The 12,002-nt window shown below is 45.7% G+C and overlaps 3 non-coding genes across 3 annotated transcripts; all 3 read right to left on the bottom strand.

Annotated features, from left to right (window-relative positions):
- Positions 1-122: 122 nt before the first annotated feature.
- On the bottom strand, positions 123-194 carry trnah-gug (transfer RNA histidin (anticodon GUG)). Its single transcript has one exon. It is a non-coding gene; the product is annotated as a tRNA-His (tRNA).
- Positions 195-6,481: 6,287 nt separating this feature from the next.
- Positions 6,482-6,553, bottom strand: trnah-gug (transfer RNA histidin (anticodon GUG)). The gene has a single exon. It is a non-coding gene; the product is annotated as a tRNA-His (tRNA).
- A 3,106-nt stretch (positions 6,554-9,659) lies between these two features.
- Positions 9,660-9,731, bottom strand: trnah-gug (transfer RNA histidin (anticodon GUG)). Its single transcript has one exon. It is a non-coding gene; the product is annotated as a tRNA-His (tRNA).
- Between the last annotated feature and the right edge of the window lie 2,271 nt (positions 9,732-12,002).

Raw genomic sequence — 12,002 nt, 5'->3', positions numbered from 1 at the left:
TTGAATCCAGGAGCATCAAACAGAAGCAGAAACATGCACTCAGCTGTGAACCCGTTTTAAAGAGTGCTTCACACTGAGAATTACTCATCCGTTAATTTGGGAAAAACACGTCAACTGATCACTGCCGTGACTCGGATTCGAACCGAGGTTGCTGCGGCCACAACGCAGAGTACTAACCACTATACGATCACGGCGCCACACGTTACCGCTGAGAAAAGATATAACTGTCGATGCACTAGGTCGTCAACTGTTTGGAACCTATCATGGCCCACACTGTATGACTCTCGAGTTACAACTTTCGTAGATGCACAGTTTTGATGCCTGAAACTTGGTTCCATAATACATTTCCTGCAACAAGGATATATACACTTTAACCCAGGCTCTATAAAAATAACTATGCAAACGCTATAATATATAATACATAGCAAATTCGATATTCGTCCCAAACATATGGTATTTGGACGTTCTCCCGGTGTCTGCATCAGTTTTCTGTGTGTGCCTGCTCGAGGTCCCTCCCACAGTCCAAAAATGTGAAGGTTCGGTAGATTGGCCATGCTGAAGTGTGCCAGATTGTCCATAGATTACGTTTCGCTGGATTGGCCATGATCAACATGCCGGGTTCCGGGTATTCTACCGAGAAACGTGGTCACGTCGTCCGCTGCTGATTTTTTGAATCCATTTCACCCTGTATCCCTTTCCTCTCATTCCTGAATATTTTCAGTGCTAACAAGCTCTCTCTCTATTTCTCCGGCTGAATTCTCCACCCACGTATCAGTTGCACTTTGGAGCGCCTCTAATTCACCATCTCACTCTCTTTGATCCACAGAGAAAATTCAAGGCCCCATTCGTCCCAGTGTTGCTATTGGGGTGAATGTTTCTCTCTGGTAATTCAAATGAATATTGATTCACTTTAGATGTGAAGTGATTGTTTGAAATCAGAATGAAAGAATGTGGCGTGTTTAATATTGGAACCGGAGGAAAGAAATCAAATAAATGTGGCATGAAATGTAAAAAGCACCAAGGTGGGTGGATTTGATCCCACAGAGGGACGAAGTACAAAAAACACTTCATCCGGGGGTGGAATAATATCTCGTCGCTGGGTGGAATCGAACCACCTAAATTTCGGTTAACAGCCGAACGTGCTAACCGATAGCGCCACAGAGACGACAAATGCTGTTCCGGCGTGAATAAACAACTCAAATCATGATGGAAACAGTCTCATCTTGTCCTCTTCGTAACAGCAAATTCTTGCTGAATCACCAATCTGGAACAAAAGCACAAAAGGCTCGTTAATCTCAGTAGGTCTGACAGCATCTGTGGAGAGAGAACGGAGGCTGTGTTTCAAGCGAGGGTGACTTTGTGTCACATAACGCGCCTCCAGGTTTTACATTCGAGCCATTGTTGTATTTTCTGCCTCAAGATATTCGCAATGAAACTAAAATTAAGCTGTCTTTTCTGATGTGCAGTAAGGACGGTTTGCTTAGTTTCTAAATATCTGTTAATTTCTCGAATCATTCTAAACAAGAGAAATGTGTCTTGACTGTCGCTGATGAGTCGCCAGCGGCCTTCGTTCTCCCTGAATTCTGTTTGTCGAAGTGTTACCGAACATTCACGAAACTGGTGCTTGATTTTCGTGTGTCGCTTCATTTCCGTTTTCTCCACTGCCAACTGGCTCTATTTCCAGAACATTGGCACACTCATCCTCATTGCATCATGACCAGATGTCAGGTATACACTCATCCCTAGAACATCTCGAAAGCAAGGACGCCTACATCAGACTCCTATCTATTGACTACAGCTCCGCCTTCAACACCACAATCCCAGCCACGCTCATATCAAAGCTCCAAAACCTAGGACTTGGCTTTCCACCCTGCAACTGGATCCTCGATTTTCTGACCAACAGACCACAATCATTAAGAATGAACAACAACATCTCCTCCACAGTTGTTCTCAACACCGGTGCCCCTCAAGGCTGCGTACTTATCCTCCTACTCTACTCGCTGTACGCAGACGACTGCGTGGCGAAACTGGGTTCGAACTCTACCTACAAGTTTGCTGACGATACGGCCATAGTGGGCAGGATCTCGAATAACGACGAGTCAGAATACAGGCGGGTGATAGAGAACCTAGTGGAGTGGTGTAGAGACAACAATCTCTCCCTCAATGCCAGCAATACTAAACAGCTGGTCATTGACTTCAGGAAGCAAATTACTGTACACACCCCTGTGAGCATCAACGGGGCCGAGGCGGAGATGGTTACCAATTTGAAATTCCTTGAGGTGCACAGCTCCTAAAATCTGTCCTGGTCCACCCACGTCGACGCTACCACCACGAAAGCACAACAGCAGCTATACTGGTTCAGGAAACTAAGGAAATTCGGCATATCCACATTAACCCTTAGCAGCTTTTACAGATGCACCATAGAAAGCATCCTATCAGGCTGCATCACAGCCTGGTCCGGCAACTGCTCGGACCAGGACGGCAAGAAACTTCAGAGCATCGTGAACACCGCCCAGTCCATCACAGGAACCTGCCTCCCAACCATTGACTCCATCTACACCTCCCGCTGCCTGAGGAAAGTGGGCAGCATAATCAAAGATCCATCCCACTCAGCGTACTCACTCAACCAACTTCTTCCATCCGGCAGGAGATACAGACGTATGTGAACACGCACGAACAGACTCAAAAGCAGCTTCTTCCCCACTGTCACCCGACTCTTAAATGACTCTCTTATGGACTTACCTCATTAACACTACACCCTGTATGCCTCATCCGATGCCAGTGCGTATGTAGTTACATTGTATATGTTTCGTTGCCCTATTATGTATTTTCTTTTCTTCCCTTTCCTTCCAATGGACTTAATGATCTATTGAGCTGCTCGCTGAAAAATACTTTTCACTGTGCCTCGGTACACGTGGCAATAAGCAAATCCAATCCAATTCATTCCAATTCATTTTTATGGGGAGACTATCAAGATCAAGATTATTCTCCGCCTTACAGAAGATTCAGTGGGTATTTGGTTGCGACACATGAACATTTTGGGGCGATGACCGAAGAAGCTGATGCAGCAAATTGAGAGAGACTGTTTTCACTTCCAAAAAGACTAGAACCGGAGGAGTATGCTTGATGATGACAGTTAAAATATAAAATCGGGAGCTGAGGACATTCTCGCATTCACAACTGTTTGAATCCAGGAACATCAAACAGAAGCAGAAACATGCACTCAGCTGTGAACCCGTTTTGAAGAGTGCTTCACACAGAGAATTACTCATCCGTTAATTTGGGAAAAACACGTCAACTGATCGCTGCCGTGACTCGGATTCGAACCGAGGTTGCTGCGGCCACAACGCAGAGTACTAACGACTATACGATCACGGCGCCACACGTTACCGCTGCGAAAAGATATAACTGTCGATGCACTAGGTCGCCAACTGTTTGGAACCTATCATGGCCCACACTGTATGACTCTCGAGTTACAACTTTCGTAGATGCACAGTTTTGATGCCTGAAACTTGGTTCCATAATACTTTTCCTGCAACAAGGATATATACACTTTAACCCAGGCTCTATAAAAATAACTATGCAAACGCTATAATATATAATACATAGCAAATTCGATATTCGTCCCAAACATATGGTATTTGGACGTTCTCCCGGTGTCTGCATCAGTTTTCTGTGTGTGCCTGCTCGAGGTCCCTCCCACAGCCCAAAAATGTGAAGGTTCGGTAGATTGGCCATGCTGAAGTGTGCCAGATTGTCCATAGATTACGTTTCGCTGGATTGGCCATGATCAACATGCCGGGTTCCGGGTATTCTACCGAGAAACGTGGTCACGTCGTCCGCTGCTGATTTTTTGAATCCATTTCACCCTGTATCCCTTTCCTCTCATTCCTGAATATTTTCAGTGCTAACAAGCACTCTATCTATTTCTCCGGCTGAATTCTCCACCCACGTATCAGTTGCACTTTGGAGCGCCTCTAATTCACCATCTCACTCTCTTTGATCCACAGAGAAAATTCAAGGCCCCATTCGTCCCAGTGTTGCTATTGGGGTGAATGTTTCTCTCTGGTAATTCAAATGAATATTGATTCACTTTAGATGTGAAGTGATTGTTTGAAATCAGAATGAAAGAATGTGGCGTGGTTAATATTGGAACCGGAGGAAAGAAATCAAATAAATGTGGCATGAAATGTAAAAAGCACCAAGGTGGGTGGATTTGATCCCACAGGTGGACGAAGTACAAAAAACACTTCATCCGGGGGTGGGATAATATCTCGTCGCTGGGTGGAATCGAACCACCTAAATTTCGATTTACAGGCGAACGTACTAACCGATAGCGCCACAGAGACGACAAATGCTGCTCCGGCGTGAATAAACAACTCAAATCATGATGGAAACAGTCTCATCTTGTCCTCTTCGTAACAGCAAATTCTTGCTGAATCACCAATCTGGAACAAAAGCACAAAAGGCTCGTTAATCTCAGTAGGTCTGACAGCATCTGTGGAGAGAGAACTGAGGCTGTGTTTCAAGCGAGGGTGACTTTGTGTCACATAAGGCGCCTCCAGGTTCTACATTCGAGCCACTGTTGTATTTTCTGCCTCAAGATATTCGCAATGAAACTAAAATGAAACTGTCTTTTCTGATGTGCAGTAAGGACAGTTTTCTTAGTTTCTAAATATCTGTTAATTTCTCGAATCATTCTAAACAAGGGAAATGTGTCTTGACTGTCGCTGATCAGTCGCCAGCGGCCTTCGTTCTCCCCGGATTCTGTTTGTCGAAGTATTACCCGACATTCACGAAACTGGTGCTTGATTTTCGTGTTTCGCTTCATTTCCGTTTTCTCCACTGCCAACTGGCTCTATTTCCAGAAAATTGGCCCACTCATCCTCATTGCATCATGACCAGATGTCAGGTATACACTCATCCCTAGAGCATCTCGAAAGCAAGGACTCCTTCATCAGACTCCTATCTATTGACTACAGCTCCGCCTTCAACACCACAATCCCAGCGACGCTCATATCAAAGCTCCAAAACCTAGGACTTGGCTTTCCACCCTGCAACTGGATCCTCGATTTTCTGACCAACAGACCACAATCAGTAAGAATGAACAACAACATCTCCTCCACAGTTGTTCTCAACACTGGTGCCCATCAAGGCTGCGTACCTATCCTCCTAATCTACTCGCTGTACGCAGACGACTGCGTGGCAAAACTGGGTTCCAACTCTATCTACAAGTTTGCTGACGATACGACCATAGTGGGCAGGATCTCGAATAACGACGAGTCATAATACAGGCGGGAGATAGAGAACCTAGTGGAGTGGTGTAGCGACAACAATCTCTCCCTCAATGCCAGCAACACTAAACAGCTGGTCATTGACTTCAGGAAGCAAAGTACTGTACACACCCCTGTGAGCATCAACGGGGCCGAGGTGGAGATGGTTACCAATTTGAAATTCCTTGAGGTGCACAGCTCCAAAGATCTGTCCTGGACCACCCACGTCGACGCTACCACCACGAAAGCACAACAGCACCTATACTGGTTCAGGAAACAAAGGAAATTCGGCATGTCCACATTAACACTTAGCAACCTTTACAGATGCACCATAGAAAGCATCCTATCGGGCAGCATCACAGCCTGGTGCGGCAACTGCTCGGTCCAGGTCGGCAAGAAACTTCAGAGAGTCGTGAACACCGCCCAGTCCATCACAGGAACCTGCCTCCTAACCATTGACTCCACCTACACCTCCCGCTGCCTGAGGAAAGCGGGCAGCATAATCAAAGATCCACCCCACCCGGCGTACACACTCTTCCAACTTCTTCCATCGGGCAGGAGATACAGACGTCTGAGAACACGCACGAACAGACTCAAAAGCAGCTTCTTCCCCACTGTCACCAGACTCCTAAATGACCCTCTTATGGACTTACCTCATCAACACTACACCCTGTATGCTTCATCCGATGCCAGTGCGTATGTGGTTCCATTGTATATGTTGCATTGCCCTATTATGTATTTTCTTTTCTTCCCTTTTCTACCAATGGACTTCATGATCTATTGAGCTGCTCGCAGAAATATACTTTCCAATGTACCTCGGTACACGTGACAATAAGCAAATCCAATCCAATTCATTTATATGGGGAGACTATCAAGATCAAGATTATTCTCCGCCTTACAGAAGATTCAGTGGGTATTTGGTGGCGACACATGAACATTTTGGGGCGATGACAGAAGCAGCTGATGCAGCAAATTGAGAGAGACTGTTTTCACTTCCAAAAAGACTAGAACCGGAGGAGTATGCTTGATGATGATAGTTAAAATTAAAAAATCGGGAGCTGAGGACATTCTCGCATTCACAACTGTTTGAATTCTGGAGCATCAAACAGAAGCAGAAGCATGCACTGAGCTGTGAACCCGTTTTAAAGAGTGCTTCACACAGAGAATTACTCATCCGTTCATTTAAGAAAAACACGTCAACTGATCGCTGCCGTGACTCGGATTCGAACCGAGGTTGCTGCGGCCACAACGCAGAGTACTAACCACTATACGATCACGGCGCCACACGTTACCGCTGAGGCAACTTATAACTGCCGATGCCCTAGGTCGCAAATGTTTGGAACCTATCATGGCCCACACTGTATGACTCTCGAGTTACAACTTTCGTAGATACACAGTTTTGATGCCTGAAACTTGGTTCCATAATAATTTTCCTGCAACAAGGATATATACACTTTAACCCAGGCTCTATAAAAATAACTATGCAACCGCTATAATATATAATACATAGCAAATTCGATATTCGTCTCAAACATATGGTATTTGGACGTTCTCCCGGTGTCTGAATCAGTTTTCTGTGTGTGCCTGCTCGAGGTCCCTCCCACAGTCCAAAAATGTGAAGGTTCGGTAGATTGGCCATGCTGAGGTGTGCCAGATTGTCCATAGATTCATTTTCGCAGGATTGGCCATGATCAACAAGCCGGGTTCCGGGTATTCTACCGAGAAACTTGGTCACGTCGTCCGCTGCTGAATTCTTGAATCCATTTCACCCTGTACCCCTTTCCTCTCATTCCTGAATATTGTCAGTGCTAACAAGCTCTCTCTCTATTTCCCCGGCTGAATTATCCGACCACGTATCAGTTGCACTTTGGAGCGCCTCTAATTCACCATCTCACTCTCTTTGATCCACAGAGAAAATTCTAGGCCCCATTCGTCCCACTGTTGCTATTGGGGTGAATGTCTCTCTTTGGTAATTCAAATGAATATTGATTCACTTTAGATGTGAACTGACTGTTTGAAATCAGAATGAAAGAATGTGGCGTGTTTAATATTTGAACCGGAGGAAAGAAATCAAATAAATGTGGCATGAAATGTAAAAAGCACCAAGGTGGGTGGATTTGATCCCACAGAGGGACGAAGTACAAAAAGCACTTCATCCGGGGGTGGGATAATATCTCGTCGCTGGGTGGAATCGAACCACCTAATTTTCGGTTAACAGCCGAACGTGCTGACCGATAGCGCCACAGAGACGGCAAAGGCTGCTCCTGCATGAACAAGCAACTCAAATCATGATGGAAACAGTCTCATCTTGTCCTCTTCGTAACAGCAAATTCTTGCTGATGCACCAATCTGGAACAAAAGCACAAAAGGCTGGTTAATCTCAGCAGGTATGACAGCATCTGTGGAGAGAGAACTGAGGCTGTGTTTCAAGCGAGGGTGACTTTGTGTCACATAAGGCGCCTCCAGGTTCTACATTCGAGCCACTGTTGTATTTTCTGCCTCAAGATATTCGCAATGAAACTAAAATGAAACTGTCTTTTCTGATGTGCAGTAAGGACAGTTTTCTTAGTTTCTAAATATCTGTTAATTTCTCGAATCATTCTAAACAAGGGAAATGTGTCTTGACTGTCGCTGATCAGTCGCCAGCGGCCTTCGTTCTCCCCGGATTCTGTTTGTCGAAGTGTTACCCGACATTCACGAAACTGGTGCTTGATTTTCGTGTGTCGCTTCATTTCCGTTTTCTCCACTGCCAACTGGCTCTATTTCCAGAAAATTGGCCCACTCATCCTCATTGCATCATGACCAGATGTCAGGTATACACTCATCCCTAGAGCATCTCGAAAGCAAGGACTCCTACATCAGACTCCTATCTATTGACTACAGCTCCGCCTTCAACACCACAATCCCAGCCACGCTCATATCAAAGCTCCAAAACCTAGGACTTGGCTTTCCACCCTGCAACTGGATCCTCGATTTTCTGACCAACAGACCACAATCAGTAAGAATGAACAACAACATCTCCTCCACAGTTGTTCTCAACACTGGTGCCCCTCAAGGCTGCGTACCTATCCTCCTAATCTACTCGCTGTACGCAGACGACTGCGTGGCGAAACTGGGTTCCAACTCTATCTACAAGTTTGCTGACGATACGACCATAGTGGGCAGGATCTCGAATAACGACGAGTCAGAATACAGGCGGGAGATAGAGAACCTAGTGGAGTGGTGTAGCGACAACAATCTCTCCCTCAATGCCAGCAACACTAAACAGCTGGTCATTGACTTCAGGAAGCAAAGTACTGTACACACCCCTGTGAGCATCAACGGGGCCGAGGTGGAGATGGTTACCAATTTGAAATTCCTTGAGGTGCACAGCTCCAAAGATCTGTCCTGGACCACCCACGTCGACGCTACCACCACGAAAGCACAACAGCACCTATACTGGTTCAGGAAACAAAGGAAATTCGGCATGTCCACATTAACACTTAGCAACCTTTACAGATGCACCATAGAAAGCATCCTATCGGGCAGCATCACAGCCTGGTGCGGCAACTGCTCGGTCCAGGTCGGCAAGAAACTTCAGAGAGTCGTGAACACCGCCCAGTCCATCACAGGAACCTGCCTCCCAACCATTGACTCCATCTACACCTCCCGCTGCCTGAGGAAAGCGGGCAGCATAATCAAAGAACCACCCCACCCGGCGTACACACTCTTCCAACTTCTTCCATCGGGCAGGAGATACAGACGTCTGAGAACACGCACGAACACACTCAAAAGCAGCTTCTTCCCCACTGTCACCAGACTCCTAAATGACCCTCTTATGGACTTACCTCATCAACACTACACCCTGTATGCTTCATCCGATGCCAGTGCGTATGTGGTTCCATTGTATATGTTGCATTGCCCTATTATGTATTTTCTTTTCTTCCCTTTTCTACCAATGGACTTAATGATCTATTGAGCTGCTCGCAGAAAAATACTTTTCAATGTACCTCGGTACACGTGACAATAAGCAAATCCAATCCGATCCAATTCATTTATATGGGGTGACTATCAAGATCAAGATTATTCTCCGCCTTACAGAAGATTCAGTGGGTATTTCGTTGCTACAGATGAACATTTTGGGGCGATGACCGAAGAAGCTGATGCAGCAAATTGAGAGAGACTGTTTTGACTTAAAAAAAGACTAGAACCGGAGGAGTATGCTTGATGATGATAGTTAAAATATAAAATCGGGAGCTGAGGAGATTCTCGCATTCACAACTGTTTGAATTCTGGAGCATCAAACAGAAGCATAAGCATGCACTCAGCTGTGAACCCGTTTTAAAGAGTGCTTCACACAGAGAATTACTCATCCGTTCATTTAAGAAAAATACGTCAACTGATCACTGCCGTGACTCGGATTCGAACCGAGGTTGCTGCGGCCACAACGCAGAGTACTAACCACTATACGATCACGGCACCACACGTTACCGCTGAGGCAATTTATAACTGCCGATGCCCTAGGTCGCAAATGTTTGGAACCTATCATGGCCCACACTGTATGACTGTCGAGTTACAACTTTCGTTGATAAACAGTTTTGATGCCTGAAACTTGGTTCCATAATAATTTTCCTGCAACAAGGATATATACACTTTAACCCAGGCTCTATAAAAATAACTATGCAACCGCTATAATATATAATACATAGCAAATTCGATATTCGTCTCAAACATATGGTATTTGGACGTTCTCCCGGTGTCTGAATCAGTTTTCTGTGTGTGCCTGCTCGAGGTCCCTCCCACAGTCCAAAAATGTGAAGGTTCGGTAGATTGGCCATGCTGAGGTGTGCCAGATTGTCCATAGATTAATTTTCGCAGTATTGGCCATGATCAACAAGCCGGGTTCCGGGTATTCTACCGAGAAACTTGGTCACGTCGTCCGCTGCTGAATTCTTGAATCCATTTCACCCTGTACCCCTTTCCTCTCATTCCTGAATATTGTCAGTGCTAACAAGCTCTCTCTCTATTTCCCCGGCTGAATTATCCGACCACGTATCAGTTGCACTTTGGAGCGCCTCTAATTCACCATCTCACTCTCTTTGATCCACAGAGAAAATTCTTGGCCCCATTCGTCCCACTGTTGCTATTGGGGTGAATGTCTCTCTTTGGTAATTCAAATGAATATTGATTCACTTTAGATGTGAACTGACTGTTTGAAATCAGAATGAAAGAATGTGGTGTGTTTAATATTTGAACCGGAGGAAAGAAATCAAATAAATGTGGCATGAAATGTAAAAAGCACCAAGGTGGGTGGATTTGATCCCACAGAGGGACGAAGTACAAAAAGCACTTCATCCGGGGGTGGGATAATATCTCGTCGCTGGGTGGCATCGAACCACCTAATTTTCGGTTAACAGCCGAACGTGCTGACCGATAGCGCCACAGAGACGGCAAAGGCTGCTCCTGCATGAACAAGCAACTCAAATCATGATGGAAACAGTCTCATCTTGTCCTCTTCGTAACAGCAAATTCTTGCTGATGCACCAATCTGGAACAAAAGCACAAAAGGCTGGTCAATCTCAGCAGGTATGACAGCATCTGTGGAGAGAGAACTGAGGCTGTGTTTCAAGCGAGGGTGACTTTGTGTCACATAAGGCGCCTCCAGGTTCTACATTCGAGCCACTGTTGTATTTTCTGCCTCAAGATATTCGCAATGAAACTAAAATGAAACTGTCTTTTCTGATGTGCAGTAAGGACAGTTTTCTTAGTTTCTAAATATCTGTTAATTTCTCGAATCATTCTAAACAAGGGAAATGTGTCTTGACTGTCGCTGATCAGTCGCCAGCGGCCTTCGTTCTCCCCGGATTCTGTTTGTCGAAGTGTTACCCGACATTCACGAAACTGGTGCTTGATTTTCGTGTGTCGCTTCAATTCCGTTTTCTCCACTGCCAACTGGCTCTATTTCCAGAAAATTGGCCCACTCATCCTCATTGCATCATGACCAGATGTCAGTTATACACTCATCCCTAGAGCATCTCGAAAGCAAGGACTCCTACATCAGACTCCTATCTATTGACTACAGCTCCGCCTTCAACACCACAATCCCAGCCGCGCTCATATCAAAGCTCCAAAACCTAGGACTTGGCTTCCCACCCTGCAACTGGATCCTCGATTTGCTGACCAACAGACCACAATCATTAAGAATGAACAACAACATCTCCTCCACAGTTGTTCTCAACACCGGTGCCCCTCAAGGCTGCGTACTTATCCTCCTACTCTACTCGCTGTACGCAGACGACTGCGTGGCGAAACTGGGTTCCAACTCTATCTACAAGTTTGCTGATGATACGACCATAGTGGGCAGGATCTCGAATAACGACGAGTGAGAATACAGGCGGGAGATAGAGAACCTAGTGGAGTGGTGTAGCGACAACAATCTCTCCCTCAATGCCAGCAACACTAAACAGCTGGTCATTGACTTCAGGAAGCAAAGTACTGTACACACCCCTGTGAGCATCAACGGGGCCGAGGTGGAGATGGTTACCAATTTGAAATTCCTTGAGGTGCACAGCTCCAAAGATCTGTCCTGGTCCACCCACGTCGACGCTACCTCCACGAAAGCACAACAGCACCTATACCTGTTCAGGAAACTAAGGAAATTCGGCATGTCCACATTAACACTTAGCAACTTTTACAGATGCACCATAGAAAGCATTCTATCGGGCTGCATCACAGCCTGGTGCGGCAACT

This window comes from Scyliorhinus torazame, chromosome 14 (genome assembly GCF_047496885.1).
Source record: "Scyliorhinus torazame isolate Kashiwa2021f chromosome 14, sScyTor2.1, whole genome shotgun sequence".
NCBI classification, from domain to species: Eukaryota; Metazoa; Chordata; class Chondrichthyes; order Carcharhiniformes; family Scyliorhinidae; genus Scyliorhinus; species Scyliorhinus torazame.
This window is presented reverse-complemented; position numbering and strand designations above follow the sequence as displayed.